The sequence below is a fragment of the Thunnus thynnus genome, chromosome 8 (genome assembly GCF_963924715.1).
Source record: "Thunnus thynnus chromosome 8, fThuThy2.1, whole genome shotgun sequence".
In the NCBI taxonomy this organism is placed as follows: domain Eukaryota; kingdom Metazoa; phylum Chordata; class Actinopteri; order Scombriformes; family Scombridae; genus Thunnus; species Thunnus thynnus.
The window spans coordinates 24,187,730-24,203,975 of NC_089524.1; the positions used below are offsets into that span (position 1 = coordinate 24,187,730).

The window sequence follows — 16,246 nt, forward strand, 5'->3', positions numbered from 1 at the left end:
AACAGAGAAAGGAGCTAACGCAGTGCTGACTAGCTACATCATGAATAAAGGAGATCTGGCAGCAATGATGGCTAAAATATAAAAAAAATATGAATGATATGAAAATTCACAAATCATATTATGGCCAATTTAAAATGTTCAAAAAAAAGTGCTAAAATGGGCACTATTTGTCGCTAAAGCTGTGTCATATATCAACCATTTCAGGTCTGTAATAGTGTTTAATCCAAGCACTGATGTAGCTGCAGACAGTGAAAGCACAGAGCACCGATCTGGATAAAACAACATCAGCATGCCAGACGCTTGTAAAAATCACAAATCAAAGAGATGCGGGACTGCTGAATCTCAGCACAGAATGAAGCAGAAAAAAAGGTCAAATTCAGAGGAGCTGACGGGCTTCACTGCCAGGCCATCGGGAAAACTCCCCAAATAAGCCAGAGTGTTAAGCCTGCTAATCCCCTGTATTATTGCAACATCTGTGAGGTCTAGAGAGGCTCTGCCGGTGATTAGCAAGACAGATGTAAACAATATCCTGGCTGAAAAGGAGGAAGAGGTGGTGGAGAGGAGAGGAGAGGAGAGGAGAGGAGAGGAGAGGAGAGGAGAGGAGAGGAGAGGAGAGGAGAGGAGAGGAGAGGAGAGGAGAGGAGAGGAGAGCTTGGTTGATCTAGGTAACACGGTGCTGGAAGGATAAGAAAAGTAGAGATAGAGAGAATGTGGAGAATATAAAGCAGGTAAGGTGGGAGTGAGTGTGTCAAGGGATTTAGGGGGAAAAAATAAGAAAAAGAAGCAGGAGAGGAGAGGAAGTGATAGTGATTTTGTAAGAAATTAGAAACGTTCAGAAAAGCAAGAAAGGAGATGAGATTAGGGGGAAAAAAAGCAGCTCTTTTGGAGACAAAGCTCGAGGATGTCTGGTCAAAATAAGTCAGGGATTGATAGAATACAGTAGATGGGGGAGGTGGAGGGAGACAGAAGGTGACAGCATGAGGGGAGCAAGAGCAGCAGATTGGGAGATGGCAGACCCGGGGCCAGGCGTGCCCCGACCGGCTGACGAGACACCAGGGAGACGTGGCTAATTTATGCAGAGTTAGGGCTGAGGGGCTGAAGAGTGGAGGGTGTCTGGGACCCCCTCAATAGCCCTGAGAAGCTATGGGTGCTAGCAGTGTGAGAGCAAGAGGGGCATGGGGGAAGGGGGATAGGGGGAGTCTGTTTTTTTGGAGAGACAACAAGGCGAGGGGGGGGAAGGAGGCTGCTCTCCCTGCTAAATTCAGGCGAGGCTGTCCGTCTGACGTCCCATTAAGGTTTGGGGACAGGGCATGGGGAACCAGGCGATAAAGGGGAGAGGGAAAGGGAGCGGGAGGATAGGAGGAGGAGAAGTGAGGGAGAGGCCATGCTTAACCCCCTCTCTGCTAGAGATGCTCTTTACCCCCCCACTCTAGTCTTCTTCTCCAGTCTGGCTACCTATTAGAGCCACAGGGCCGTCTGTCTGCTTCTCTGCATACTAATTCCACATTACCACAGCCTTGAACGTGAGCAAAGAACAGAGTCTGACTAAATCAGAGACAAGTAGCCTGGCTGATGGGTTGGTTGTATGAGAGGCTAAAAGAGTGCTTTAGCAGACAAGCAGTAGGCAGACTGAAGTGTGTTGTAGACCGATATTGGCCTTTGGTGAATTCAGGCTTTGTAACTGACTGCAGCTCTGTAAAAATGTTGAAATGCACGTTTCATTCAATTTTAATGAATTAAACTAATCTAGTTAATTGTTTTTTTATAGGTTGTAAACAAAATCATCATTTAAGGTTGTACTGAGATTGGTCACCTTGCCTTGTGAAGCTACTAACCTACTGTAGAAGACTTTCATTGGTCTGTGTATCAATGACGCATGTAAAGTCAAAATATCAACTAAAACAATGTGTCAAATCTAGTTTTATTCTATTTTTAAAGAAATATATTTTGTAAGGAAAACTTTATATTTTTTGATGTTTTTGGAGCAAATTTTAAAAAATTGAAGATGAATAATGGTAAAAAAATGGGCTATCTGCTCATGAATATGAAAGTCAGTATTCTGTAACAGCCTTCAAAATCTTGTATCCAAGTGTGTCAATATGAGGAGACAAACTGTATGTTCGGTGTATGTGAATCCTGGCTGATGGCCAACTGAATCTGTGTGTGTCTGTGTGTGTGTGTGTGTGTGTGTGTGTGTGAGCGTGTGAGTGTGTTGCCCAGCGACAAGCAGAATGGACAGCAAGGCAGGGTGATGGTTGAGTCTGATGATGCAGGCAGACAGTTTAATGACAGTCCTCACCCCTGAACATACAAGCCAGTGAGCGCCCGGCACGTTTGCAGATGTACACACACCATAGGTCATGTGCACATATGTGTGATATATGGTGTGGCGTTTTCTGAAAAAGACACCGGGGCCGGGCGAAAATGGAAGAGAAAGAAATCGCTCTGTGTGTGACCCTCGAAAAAATAACTGAAGTGGCTCGAAATGCCTAACAGGCGTCAATTTATTCTGTTGAAATTATTTTTGAGCTTTTATTTCAGCACATTTGCACCTTTCCTGCCAGTATTTTTAAGCAAGATTGAGATAGGAGAAAATAAACACTGTAAAGATAGTAAACCTATTAACTTTTGAATAAATCATCAGTATCGTCATGGTTGCTAGTGATGTTCGCAAAGGAACAGTGTAAATGTTAAAGGCTATTCACTCAACAGAAGCCAGACTCTTTGTGCCTTTTTTCAAAGTGTTGCCTGACCATGGCCTTGCGTCTTATTCAGCAGGACTTGCCCAGGTCTGGAGTTTAGTTTGGTTCCCAAACAAAGACATAGAGCCACCTCATTAAAAAAACATGTCATTGGATCAAGCTTGGGCTGAATTGTGTGATTTTCCCTCCTACCATAAGTGACCGTGACTGAGCGTTGGGCTGAATGAGAGGCCGGATAGAGGCCTACCAATGGAGCGCCACGCTACATCTCTATGGGAACCACCCCCTCACAGAGGGGGGCACATTTAAAGCTTTGTTGGTCTGTTAACACAGCTTTTTAAAACGCCTCTTTATGGACTCAGCTAAGCAAACTGCAGCCCCTGGTTTTCTTGCGCCAGAGGGAGAAAGTAAAAAAAAAAGAGAAAGGAGACAGTGAAGGGCAACAGAATAAGAGGTGAAAAAAGGTTGAAGTGGTTGTTTTTTTGTTTACACAGGATATATGAAAACTTTAAAGTGATAACAGCAGGCAACTAAAAAGTTCTATTGAAAGATTATTGTTTATTTTGTTTTATGTGATGTGAAATGAATACGGATGAAAAATATTTCCAGTGTAACCTAAATCAGATTTTAATATTTCAATTCCACCCCCAACTCCCTGCAAAAATCATTCCCTTAGTAAAATAAAGATACGCAGAGGACGGTACATCTGCTCCCGCTGCGTCTAATCACCTGAGAACTGAACTTTGCAGTATAGTTGGATGCAGCAGAACCAGGTCGTTGACAAACTGTACCGTCTCACTGTGTCCTTTGATATAGTCAGCACACACGTTTACCCAGAGGACTACAGACATCCTGCTGCTGCTGAAACAATAGGTTTGTGTGGGCATGTGTGTGTGTGTGTGTGTGTGAGTGTGTGACAAACACATCCTGCCTGGGAAACCTGGGCTGCAAACTTAGTCAGTCTCACAGGGCGCTCAGGATGACAGTGAAATGAATAGCAATGAACTTGCTGAGAATCAAGTTCAGAACATTAGAGATGAGCCACAGCTGAGGAGCACAGCCATACACAAAGGAACAGTGTGTGTGTGTGTGTGTGTGTGTGTGTGTGTGTGTATGTGTGTGTGTGTGTGTGTGCGCATAATTGTGTCAACCTGCTCAGCAATATCTCAATATGAGCAGAGCACCGGGCTCCAAAGAAGAGCACCCACTAAGATGAAAATGCACACACACCTCCTCTTCTCGCTCTCTCTCTCTCGCTCCCCTCCCCTTCCCATCTCGCCGTGCGCATGCAGCAAGGACCCCATCCTCGCTATTCTAGTGCTGTCTGCTGCGCGCCTGATGAAAAAGTCAAACGACATAGGGGGTGCACATGCCTAAAGGCAAGAAAACGCACATTTGCAAATCACAGCCCCAATATAAACATAGGGTTTAATAGGGGTTTCTCAGGCGCGTTGGCAGGGGTCCACCTCGCCGTTCGCATCAGTAGCTGTGTTGCACGTTTCCAGCCTGCTAGTCTGCTACAGGAGAAATGTGACTGAACAGCCTCCACCACCCAGCAGAGATGATGGGCTACGGGGCTGAGAATGCATCTGAATACATTTACATAAAGATTGTGCTACGTTGACAGAGGCTGGGCCACTGCTGAGCATGCACCGTGCCCGTCATTGTCCCCAAAAATCAGAGTAATGATTGAAATGTGGTTCGGAGGGAGGAGGAATAAAACGGGGAACGGTCACTTTATTTTGAGAAGAAACAGGGGAGCTGTGTGTGGGTTTTTTTTAAAAGTCTGCTGGGAGCTCAGTGTTCCCTGTCCTTCTCTATGTTAATAATATCAGCAGTGTATAGAGGAATCAGAAACACATGCAGGGGAATATACAGAGGATAGCAGCATAATTTAGCACTATGAGAGCAAAATAAATGCAATTTATACAAATGTTTTTTTTTCAACCCATGAGACTGAGACTTAGGCTGGTGGGAGATTAGATCAAGAATACAATTCTGACAATTTAGATGAACCGGAGAAGTGTTGCTAAATCACTTTGCCTTAACTGAGATGCTAAATTAAACACAACTGTGGACAGATACGCAAACACTCATGAGAGAAACACAAAATCTCCGACAGGCAAATCTGATCTACATATAATAAATATCTTCATCACAATGTAATCATAAAGTAATAGCATCTCAGTGAAAGGTTGTTTTGTTAGAAATGATGTTATAGCTGAGGTAGATAGTGCAAAAGAATGCAATATCTTAAACAAAATTTATCTGTAAAAAAAATCTTTGACCAACTTGTTTCTTTTATAAAATAGAAAACTTGTGTTAAAGAATGTTCCCGGTTGAGTTTGTTGGTTTCCTTCTGGGGAAAAAAAACCCTGCAAGGATACTTGGTAGAAGAGTGACTTCAAACTACCGAAGATATGAAACCTTATTTCTTAACACACAGCCCAGATATTTCAGCTCCAGATTTTATTAGGAGATAAACTGACCAGATTTTACTGTAACAAATTCAGAGGATAGGATTCCAGTAACCTTTTAATCAAATAGATGGGATGTAAAGGTGAGCATGGCCTAGGGTACGGAGCGGCTTTCGGAGAAAGCACTTTAATTTGGAAAATAAAAACAGGTAGGCAACAGAAGGAGTGCAAAGGAGCCCTGTGATAAACCTCTTGCAGATATAGTCAGCTAGCCAAACCATACTGTCAGATCAGTGCCCGAGGAGAGGCAGAGGGGGAGAGAGAGGCGGCGAGAAGGGGAAGAGAGCAAAACACAGGTGAAAAGGGTCAGCAGGGAGGAAGGCTAAACCCCAGAAGCAAGCAAAAGATTGTGTGTGCAGTGCATTTATATTTCAGCATGGGTGTGTGCATGTGTGTGTGTGTGTGTGTGTGTGTGTGTGTGTGCATATGTGTGTCAACCCCAGCTGGGCAGACATTTACTTGACATGCTGATAGGGATTTAAGCAGTGGGTGGGTGGTGTGTCTGACCAAGGTGAGTGAATGAGCAGAGAAGGAGAGCTGGTGGGGATCGGAGGATGATAGGAGGTGGAGGTGGAGGAGGAAGGGAAGGGGGGGGGCGGTGGCGGCGAACCAGAGGCGCTCACAAAACTACCGTTACTAAGCTTGATTTCAGCGCGAGTTGAGACGATTAGGAGAATGTAGAGCAGAAATGAGGAGGAAAACAGGAGGTAAGGGAGGTGGGTTTTGTAGGAGAACCCTCCAGGCTATGGAAGGGAAGGGGGACTAGTCTATTGAGGTGATGAGGGAAAGCGGGTCTTTCTTTCAGACAGCCTAATGAAGCATAAGTCCCCGATGAAGAATGGAAGCAGGATACCGCAGGGTGGGTTAGCTGTGTGTCTCCACTTCTCTCCTTCCTTCCTCCCTTGTCCTCTCTCCCTCCATCCTCTATTTCCTCTCCTCTCCTCATGTGCTGCAGTCCCTCCTCTTAAAGGGCTTACACTGTTTATTTCAAAGTGGCATAACGCGCTGCAAGCTCACACGCTCGCCTCTCAGATGATTTGATGAAATGGCAATGATACAGTGACCAACTGCATTTCACCAATAAAGAGGATTGCTATTGATGGATGGTTTCATCAAGAAAATGTGGCATACGGCTATTGCAACATTTTGAAATTAGCAAATGGCCCAGACTTGGATGCAGAACACTGAATATTTTTAACAGAAATTTAATCTGAATTTTAAAATGTGATGATTAGAAAAAATCCGTCCGCATGGCTAAAGCCGAAGCGTTCGAAACAGGTAGATGTGATGAGCTACATATTTCTGATTGCGGGGTGCACATAAGATGAACCCTGTGCCGACATGTTAAATTACAGGAGGCAGCAGACTGAGACAGACAAGGGGGGCTGTCAAAGTGTCTGACTGGGTTTGACTGTGTTTGGCTGGGGGTTGTTTGACCAGGGGGCTGACTGGGCTGCAGGACTGATTTCTGGCTCGATTTGGCTCGGGGCCGGCTGGAGACTGGCCAGAGGTTGACGGAGGGGGTTGGGTTCCCTTGCTTCTCAGCTCAAGTCGTCCCTGGAGCGAAGCAATAAGAAGCAGCTTATAAAATAAGCAAACACAGAGGCAGCTTACAGACAGTCAGCCAGCCGGGGATGAACGGCAGACGAACCGCACACACACACACACACACACGCACACCCCACACCCCTGACCTTGACCCTTGAGGTCCTTCCTAACCTGTTTCTGAATGGAAGTCAGTGCAGCTGGGTTGTCTGGCCATGAACTAACCACAACCCCCTCCACTGAGCAGACCCCTCATCGCCTCATCATTTAGCCCGTTCCCACGCTTGATGACTGGGATGCTGTCTCTGCATCTGAATGGTGCAATTTAATATTTATGTGGCTGACTTTAAGGTTTGGCTGCCACAAGCCTGCCTGTCTGTCTGTCTCTAAGGGCAACAGCAAAACAGCATTTGTATGAATTACCTGCTAAACATGAATCAGAATTCCTTATTTTTAATTCGAGGAGCTTTCCTTTTCTTTCAGCTTTTCTGTCTGCACCGTATTATCCTTCTCTGCTTTATGTTACTCTCAGTGGCTCCCTCATATAAACCATTCAGCCTGAGCACATACATATACTATATAATGTATGTGTAAGGATGTGTGTGTGTGTGTGCAGTCATACACGTCATTCAGGGGGTTCAAACCCCTCCACCTTCACATTTTCATTACGGCCAAATCTCAGGCCTGTGCTACACCAGCGTGGCCTTTTCCTGGCGAGCAGGCAGTTTAATCACACATACAGCACTACTCCATTTTCATTTCCTTTTCATACAGCCTCCATTCCACTCCGGCTTCATAATTCTCCCCTCAGAGCTGTCTAGCCCGTCTGAGTGTTTGCAGCCTGTTGAAATGACATAATCAGTGACTTGGATAAATGCCTGACTGTTTTTCCCTGAGTCTATAATCAGACTTGGGGCTCAGTGTTGCAGCTCTGAGGAAGCAGCAGCAGCAACACTTGACTCAGGAATTACTTCCTAAGGAGGGTAGTTTCACACAAGGAATTTGCCTGAGTATCAATGAAATGAATTAAGTTTGGTCTGCCAAGTGCATCTCGACGGATAAAACGGCTGTTGTTACTGAAAAAAGAAAAAAAAGCTTTCATTTTCTTAAAAGAAATACAATTTATTATGTAAATGACAGGCGGTGAATCTGTTTAACAAATTGATACCTTAATCATTATTTCTGGAAAGTTTTTAAACACTGAATTTCACATTACTTAATTTAGAGGAAATAATGACTGTTATTCCATTTTTTTAATGCTCTATGGATATAAAAAGGGGTAATATGTGGAGAAATATGTTCCTACGGCAATAAATATTTCTGACCATTTGAGCACAATAATATCTATTATTATTATTATTATTACTACTAATACCAATACTATTACTATTATTCATGCATAGGGAACTAGAATGCTACATTTTGATATAATCTTTTTCAATACCTGAAAATGGCACATCAAAAATGACCAATTTACCCAGTTGGAGTGTATTTAAAAGGTATGAAAGCACTCGTTCATATTTCATTTGATTTAAGAGAGAACCGATCACTTATTTGTTTGGTCACAAGAAAGAAAGAAAGAAAGAAAGAAAGAAAGAAAGAAAGAAAGAAAGAAAGAAAGACAGAAAGAAAGAAAGAAAGACGTGGAATGGGCCGCGATGAATTGAGCGATGGCTGTAAATGCTTTCAGCAACTATTACTTCAGTGGGTGGAACACATTCAATCAATACCTAAGCAAATAAATAGCAGTGGGCAGTCTGAATGAGAAAAGCTGTACTGAACTGGATGACAATCACACACACACACACAAATGAACAGTCCGCATTGAAACAGTCACACAAAAATTTGAAAAAAAAAAAAAAAGGTTTATATAATTTAATAAAACTGCCTAACGCTCAGGGTTGGGGCCATGTCTAAATTGTGATATTTTACTAGCCTAATGAAATTTATGATAAGTGTTGGGATATCTTACATGTCTGTCTGATCAAATCTGATCATGTTTTTAACCCTGAAACAGTTTTAACAAAATATATTTACAATTTTTACATTAATATTCATAATTTAGACAGAGTTCTACACATTTAAAAAGACTTAAATGTCCGTCATTCATATAATTAAGAAAATGATTTGTGAAAATCATTCAGAGCATAGGATGCATGTGGAGTCTTATATGTAGCCTTGCTGTTGAGGGTCTTTGGCTTTAAAGCTTATGAGAATGGAAGGAGCGGGTACTGCCATTCTGCTCACCTCCTATGAAGTGTCTCAAACACACACATGCACATACACACTACTATATTCATGCACATGCAGTATGTCCACCTAAAGCAAGGTCTACTGTGCCATCCTGCCTGTTCTCTTTGTGTTGAATTATGCATAATTGCAGCAGTGTAGTAACACACATGGCTATCGCCGTCATTAGCATGAAAGCTTTCTGCAGGAGATGGTGTTGGGGAGCGTGTCCTTTTTCTTTTTTTCTTTTCTCCTGTGAATGGACACATTCAAACCCGCGTGATGTGGATTAGCATGCAAGTGTGTGTGTCTGTGTGCGTGTTTGTACGGTATGTGTGCATGAGTGCCTATGTAACAGTTATAGAGGCTGACTAGCATACGTGGTCTGGTGTTAAGCTCATCTGGTGCTTCATTAAACATATGGTCTTCCTTGTTTTTTTGTTGAATATGCAAATGAAGAATAAAAGAACCCCACCCCGTTTATCCCCCAAGATCCAGACAAACTACTCTTTCTTCTTATAAAGACTTAACACCCACATCTCGGGGCTTGTCCTCCATCCCTCTCCCTCCACCAAGAAAACCCCACCCTCCTGTGCTGCCCACACACACAAATCCACATTTAGGAGTATATGACAGCTTTAAACATTTTCGAACTGCGTGACTGATTTTATTTTCTCACTTTAATTCTCCATTTTCTATTTCTTGACCTGCTTTTCTCATTGAAACTTAAAGCAAACCCTCATTCCCACAAGATTTATTGACCTGGAAATAACAGCTAAATATAAACACACATATAAATTGATAAATAAAATGAATTCAATCTGACTCGTCCGGATTGACACGCCAGTCACACGGCAAAAAAATTATCTGAGCTTTGTGCTTGTCTGTCTTCTTGACTGCCATCCCCCCCTTCGCCCCCCCACAAAAGGATACAGTAGCCTGCAGCCCCTCCAGGCTAACTACAGCTAGCGTGGGCTCTTAACACTATCCTGCTCAGCTCCACCTCAGCCTCATCAGTGTCACCATAGGCTGATTAGACAGAGAGGCTTGATTAAAACCTCCCGAGTCTGATAGAGAGCACGATAACAGGAGTGAACCAGCCTTTTTAAGATGGGTAAATGACAGCACGCACACCCACTTTCTTTACCAGTTACCACACACAACCTAAGAAGAAGATAATTTAGTGCCCTAATCCTTGAACAGTTTTCAAGGACAAAATATAGCCTGTAATTTGCTGCACCATAAGCAACTATTTAGAAATGCTGAATAAAACATGTTAGCGGCGATGTTTGCGTGGCAGTGCACATCACTGGTCTGAGATTTGGTAGAATCTGCATTTTGATTTTATGCTTTGAAAGGATGGTTAGAGATTTTACTGTCAAAACTACTTCACGCTCTCTTCTACCTTTTTCTTCCACACAAATATACAACACCTGTCCAACCACATCCACACACACACAATGACAACAAAAGAAAAATCTAATTTTTCAAGAAAAAAAACAAAAATTTACAATTTAAATTTTGGAAAGTAAGTTTCAGAGTACGGCTCAGACTGTGTAAACAAGCAAAAAAAAAGATCAATGTGGCTCTTTGTCATTGGTACTTCCCAAGAGAGAGTGAGACCATGTATGTATGTGAGTGTGTGTCTTCCTTCAGTCCTTGTTGTGTTCAAGGCTAGACTACTACAGACCGACAACAGATACCATACAGTGGGTCTTCAGAGTGGATGATAGCCTATTTCCAGGGCACAGACAATTCACCAAAACGCTCACTCCAATAATTAGCACTGACAGGTGAAAACGGCCACGACTGCCACGGGAGTTCACAATGAAACGGACAATTGCACCAACACACACACGACTAAAGACCACAGGCACACACTCAAGCACACAAACACACACAAACATAAACACACATGTCATTACACAACAGCAGCAACAGAGGATCCATCAGCACAGCTAACACCACATTAAGACCATAAAGCACCAATACATCTCCTGTTCCACGTACACAGCCCGTATCCTGCTGCTTCTGCACTGATACCCCTGATCCCCCTGCGCTTTGACAAGGCGTAATAAAGCCTGTATGAAGCGCCGCATTGTGTTGGGAGAACACAATGTTGCATGCTGAGTGCTGTGAGAAGGGCGTACACCGGTGGGTCCCACGGCGCAGCAGCGCACCAGGGCCTATAGCAGGGAGTGCTGAGCATGCTAATGAGGTCATTATGTTATGCCTCTCCCTCGCTCCTGCTCCTCTTTACAGTGTGGGCTTTGCCTGTCAGAGGAGGCAGGCTACCCTGGTAATGCAGCCAACCACAGATGTCACATATGGCACAATGAGAAGACACATGAGCGTCTCAAAATGAGCCGCTGGGAGAAAGACGGGGTGACACTCCATTTTTCAGCTAGCATCAAAACCATGAAAACGGCATCAATGATTTGCATACAGAATAAGGTGAGCTTAAAGAGATGTAAAGAGGAGGGCAACAACGGGCAACATTCATTTGCTAATTGTTCCTGCTGTGTATTCAATCAGCAACCGCGCAGGATTGTGTTTCCTTTTCTTCCTTTTACACTAGCCGCTATTATTTACAACCGAGGGGGAGGGGTTAAGTATCAAGCACATGCAAATGCAATTACAAGATATTTGCATAGCCGTTAACAATTAGAGGGCAGATGGCAAACAGCGGGCATTAAAAAAAACACCGAGCGCCATCTTGGCTTAGGGAGACAGCTGGCAGACAGGAATCGGCCATTTTGTAAGCATGGGTCGCTGCCAGGCTGAGGCGTAGAGAGGCGCCAGTCTCTCTCTGTGTGCCAGGAGATTGGCAGGCAGGAATCGTGCTTTAATACCTTCCCTGGTACAGGCAACAACAACTAACTCCTCCAACAGTCAGTGACAGTATGATCACAGCCCCGGGCTCCTGGTGAGATCTGACTGAGGAGATCAACAACTACACAACGTGCCTGTGTTCACTTAAAAACACATGCACCTCTGAGCAGAGATGTTATCTTATCATAACACTGTTATCAGGAGGAGGAATATTTCTGTTATTCTCCTTGTTTAGCTGAAAAGAATCTATCAGAACTGATCACAAAATGAATTAAATGATCATGAGGTACTCACCAAAAGGTATGAATTCCGTTGTGATCTCTGTAGGTTTAATGCTTGATCAACTGTCCGGCTGTCTTTAATGTCCTTCCAAGTCCACAGATGCGTACAGTTTGTTTTGTGGCATGACCTCTCAGAACTGAAGTTTTCAGCGGGATGTTTCTATCCCTGTATGAAAAAATAACTTGTTTCTCCTCTCTGGTTTCTACTGAAGGCTCTCACCTCTGTGCTGATGTTAGGCCAGGTATTTTCATTCCTTAGCCAATTTTCTTAAGCCACTAGCAATTTTGCTAAAATATCTGTGTGGAGAAGGACTTTTGTAAGTGTGGAGGAGAAAAATGGATGAAAAACTAAGTAGTATTAGACAGGAGGAGGGGGTGATACTGAACAGGTAGAACTACTGTCCTTTTCAACTCTCATTCAATTAGCAGCCAGTCATTTCTGCTGCCACGGGATTCCTGCTGCACAGCAGTAAGTGGACTTCAGGTGCTATTTCCACACACACACACACAGAGAGAGAGAGGTATGAAAGCCCGGGCCCTCCTTCTTCTCTTCCACCTTATAGATCAATACTGCACTGCCATATCCTCTGATGGGAGTTGCTGTAGTGAGGGTGAGAAAATCTAAGGCGAAAAGACAGGCTGTGTCTGATACAGTGGATGAGAGAAAAAGTTCAAATTGTCCTTTCATCCTGGCTCGTGAGATCTTACGAATATTGTGCGCTATCTGCTTGGAAGTGGGACTGAGCAGAAATGTCCTGCGCACCATCTCCGATGAATTCTTGCTCAAACAGTTAAGGTGGAATGAGTAATAAGAGGGAGGGGGTTGGAGGAGAAGAGACCTTCGACGTCCTGTGTTCTTCTTCCGTTTCTCTCCCTCCCTCGCCGTCTCCGTGTCTCTCTGACAAAGTTTTATCAAGTGGTGTTAGACGCAGCAAAAACCCCTCTGGCTGAACCACACACAAAGACTCACTCTCTCTGTCTCTTCCCTCTCCCTTTTTCTCTCTATTTCACACACACATGTGCATGTACTGACACACACACTGCGTGTGGGGCGGTTGCAGGGTTAGGGCCCTGGCCCTGGCTGGTGCTGGGACTGTTGGAGAAAGATAGAAAGAAAGATGGAGAGAGGAGCTGGGAGCAGTGGTGGTGGTTGGTCCCTGGGCTCCGAGGCCTGCAGGCGGTGCTGGGCAACCTCTGCTAGCCTCTCTCCTCTGTATTGATTTCTGCTGCTCCGCGCTGCTCCACTCTGCCGCGGAGGCTCCTAGCCGGCGGGGATGAGAGCTCGGCTCACCCGCCTCACCTGCCTCTCTCCTGGCTTGGCTGGCCTAGCCTGCCCACTCTGCCGCAGCTTTGGCTGGCCCCTGCCGGCTCCCCGGGACCCCTGTATGCAGCGCCGGGGCCACAGGAGGAAGGCAGCCAGAGAGCCCATGGCGATCCACAGCTGTGTTCACCTGCTCTGGGTTCACCCGCTTCGAACCACCTCCTCGAACTGCTTCCATCCTTCTCTCCTTCCATCCTTCCACCCACTCTGCTTCTCTTTTTCCTCCTCCACTGCCTCCTCCTCCTCTTCCTGCTGTACACAAACAACCAGAGACAGAGATGGAGAAAAAAACAAGTTAATCTTAACTTTCAGCATTTTACCCACTCTGAATGTCAATCCTGGTCTTTGATCAGCTAGAAGTCGGGGTGGAGGATTCTGGCATCCTCTCTCAGCTGGTAATATGAACCTGCTAACCTTAGAGAGTAAAAACCGCAGGGATTGGAGGCCTGAGAGTTAAGTGTGTCAGGCAGAGAGATACTGCCTGCCAAAGGTACTCTCAGCTATTAGATTCTGATGTGCTGCAGATAGCAAAATATGGTGCAAGTGGGCCCATTATAAAAATCACCACTGCGTCAATAGAATACATTAGAAATATTTACAGGAAAAGTTTTTCCTCAACAACGACCCTCTTTTGCGCTCCCTTAGCTGCAAAAGTCCACTGAGTTTTATATTTATTTGCCCTTGATGGTAAAAAATAAGAAGAGCAACATTTAGAACCGATGTGATACTTCAAACTACATTTCCCTCGCCCTTCTCTGTTTGCGCCATACAGAGTGTGAAGGAATGGAAATGTTTTGGCCAGACCAGTGGTGCTCTATTGAAACTTTGTCAAAGAAAACATCTCAGCTTTTGTATCATCTAGAATTATTCAAATGGGTTCAGCAGCCCTCTTCTTATGATAATAGCAGTTGGGGGGACATTTCTTTGAGGATTCATGGTCCCATTGTGTTCCTCAACAGAGAAAGAGCCGTGGCCAAATTCAACCCCCACCACACTGCACCTCACCACACCAACCACACGTTCTCTAAAATATCCTCGCCACAACCACCGCAGATCTCTGACAGCCCTTCTGTCCACCTCTCTCCACCCTCTGCAGGTCTGAAAAAGAGACTAAAAACCCACGGGCCGACTGCCAGGGAATAGAGAAGTAAAGTGCGGAGGTTTAGAGTCGGTGGGCCGGCAAGGCTTTGGAAGTTAGAGCTGTCTGTTAAGGAGAGAGCGAAGGGCATCGAGGGGGGGGGGGGTTACACTGTTGGGACAAGAGAAGCAAGTTTAGGAGAGGGGGGCTGAGTTGAGTTAGGGGGACATGGATGGGGACTGGGGGTGCGGTGCATGTCTCAGACACAATAATACTATTCATTGGGCTCAGACATGGGTGTTAACTCCCCTCTGACAGAGCACAATGGGACTCGGCGGCATTCAGGCAGCCTTGGTGATATTGTTAGTTCAGGGCTGCATTCTCCCTGCCGCAGGATAGAGCGCCTGCATTGTACCCGTCCGGCAGGATGGATGGAGGGAGGTTTGAGAGGTGAAAGGCAAAGAAAGAGAGAACAGTACGTTTGTCTATCTGTCAGTGCTGAAGGAGAGAGAGCAGAAGGAACGGGGGCGGAGAAGGTTGGGAGGGGCAGCGGAGGTGGTGGTGTTGGGGGGTGGTTTTGCCCCATGGCATTGGACTTAAAAAATAAAAGGAGAAACAGGGTTATAGCGACTAAAAGAGGTTGTGCAATAAATATTAGCCAAGCATCCAAGTGCAGCGCTGAAGAGGCATTAAAGGGGGTGGGAACACGGACGCAGTGAGGGAGGTATGGTGGCATTTTTATGGGAAGAAACGCAGCGGGTTTGTATGCTGCTTTAGAGTTTAGATGCATTTTGTTCATAAGCCTCAAAAGAGGGAGAGCGGGGAGGTATGGAGGAAGGGGAATGACAGAAATGAGAACTGCAGAGGTTGCTGCTGTTTGCGACTGGGATGAGGTGACATCTAACTACCACGAGACCTACTTTCCCACAGAAGAGAGGAGACATTGTATATAACTAAGGGAGACAAAATGTTTCCATCCACCTGTTTTTATGTGCATTTTCAATTTGCACATGAAAAAACCTTGGTGGAAATGCCGGGAATTCAAAAAAAACGTTGAAATATCGCACTAAGGTTTTTATGTTTGGCTGAAATGGAAAAGTTGGTGTATCGATAAAAAGAAAATGTGTCAATGTGCAATGGGAATAGACTTAGGAAATAAATCATGATGCCTCTGCACCATAGAAGAGCTGAAAATTTGCGGTAGATGAAAACATCAGATACGTGTGAATTTCCATCATGTTTTCCACATCCCACACTCTCCATCATTTGAGGTTTGACTGGCAGTCTTTCAACTACATTGTCTCATTGTGCCCTCTTCTTCTGCAATGGTTCAGTGGCACTTGTCTGTAGAACTACCATCACCAACTAACCTAACATTCCCCTAACAGTAGTGGGTGGAAACACACATTAATTCACATTTTCTTCTGTAGATTTTCTGGAAATTCTCCCAGCACAGCAGGCATTGGGGAATGTGACTTACACATAGAAATTACCTTTAAAGGTGCAGTGTGTAGGATTTACTGGCATCTAGCTTTGAGGTTGCGGATTACAACAAACTGCATATCCCTCCTCCTCCCCCTAGGAGAATGTACGGTGGCCACGAAACTCACGAAAGATGCAAAAAACGCGAAAGGCAAGTGTTTGGTTTGTCCGTTCTTGGCTACTGTAGCAAGATGGCGGTGCAACATGGTGGCCTCCGTGGAAGAGGACCTACTCCCTATGTAGACATAAAGGGTTCATCCTAAGGTAACGAAAATACAACAATACTTATTTTCAGGTGA

At 44.7% G+C, this 16,246-nt stretch overlaps 1 long non-coding RNA gene across 1 annotated transcript in view; it reads right to left on the minus strand.

Annotated features, from left to right (window-relative positions):
• Positions 1 to 16,246, minus strand: part of LOC137188010 (uncharacterized) — a 38,859-nt gene that overhangs the window by 1,510 nt on the left and 21,103 nt on the right. Inside the window, exon 3 of the long non-coding RNA XR_010929315.1 lies at positions 12,080 to 13,639. This is a non-coding gene — a long non-coding RNA (uncharacterized lncRNA). The remainder of the gene's footprint in view (positions 1 to 12,079; positions 13,640 to 16,246) is intronic.